The following is a 1,151-nucleotide window of genomic DNA, read 5'->3' on the forward strand; positions in this document are numbered from 1 at the left end:
TGGACTTGGTGAACATGTTAAGGACACTACTCTTTTATCAATTCTTGCTGTATTGGCCAAGAGTTTGCTTAAAGGCTTTAATCACTGTAAAAAAAAGTAGAAGACTAGATAAAGAAGATGTGGCACATATACACCATGGTATACTATTCAGCCATAAGAAATTATGACATCGGATCACTTACAACAAAATGGTGGGATCTCGATAACTTTATACAGAGTAAAATAAGTAAATCAGAAAAAAACAAGAACTACAGGATTCCATACATTGGTGGGACATAAAAATGAGACTAAGAGACATGGACAAGAGTGTGGTGGTTACAGGGGGTGGGCAAGGGAAGGAAGGAGAGGGGGAGGAGGAGGGGGAGGGGTACAAGAAGGTGACGGAGGACAATCTCTCTTTGGGTGATGGGTATGCAACAGAATTGAATGACAAGATAACCTGGACATGTTTTCTTTGAATATATGTACCCTGATTTGTTGATGTCACCCCATTAAAATAAAAAATTATTTATATAAAAAAAAGATTTATTCTACCAAACTTAGCAAAAATTTGACATAAATTACTTGGTAAGTAACTATTATTGTATGCTTTAACTTGCTGTAACTGCTTTATAAATTTTATAAAGTAAAGTTACTTCTGTACTTTATAAATCACCATTACTGTGGATCTGGTGGGCGGTTAGAAAATTTTACTACTAACAGAGATACAAAAGTGGGCAGTAAGTATGAAAAGATTGACTACCCCTGATCTATTTTAATAAATTTGCAAACAGTCTCTACTAAAATGTGGTGCGAGCTATCAGGATAGAATTTAATTTTAGTGATGAGGGAAGTGTGGTGTCTCAGAAAGAGCATCCTTTGTAAGCCTCCTGACTTGTTGACTATATTTTATTTTCTGATCTATATTTGTTTACTTTGTAATAATTTAATGAATTCTTAAGATTTGTGTAATTTTATGCAGGTATATTATATATCAGTCAAACATTTTTTAAATGGGACTATTTTTAACCATCAGATTATTAAAAACTTCAAATTTCTAAAGTCTCAATTTTTGGAAAATAGATAACCATATGCTGTTGGAGGTTTTATAAATTGCCTACATTATATGGTAACAAACAAACTATAGAAATGATCCCTGAAAGTATAGTCTT

At 32.9% G+C, this 1,151-nt stretch overlaps 1 pseudogene; it reads right to left on the bottom strand.

Moving 5' to 3' along the window:
* Positions 1-1,065: 1,065 nt before the first annotated feature.
* Positions 1,066-1,151, bottom strand: LOC136407241 (small nucleolar RNA U3; annotated as a pseudogene).

This window comes from Saccopteryx leptura, chromosome 5, assembly GCF_036850995.1.
Source record: "Saccopteryx leptura isolate mSacLep1 chromosome 5, mSacLep1_pri_phased_curated, whole genome shotgun sequence".
Classification (NCBI taxonomy): domain Eukaryota; kingdom Metazoa; phylum Chordata; class Mammalia; order Chiroptera; family Emballonuridae; genus Saccopteryx; species Saccopteryx leptura.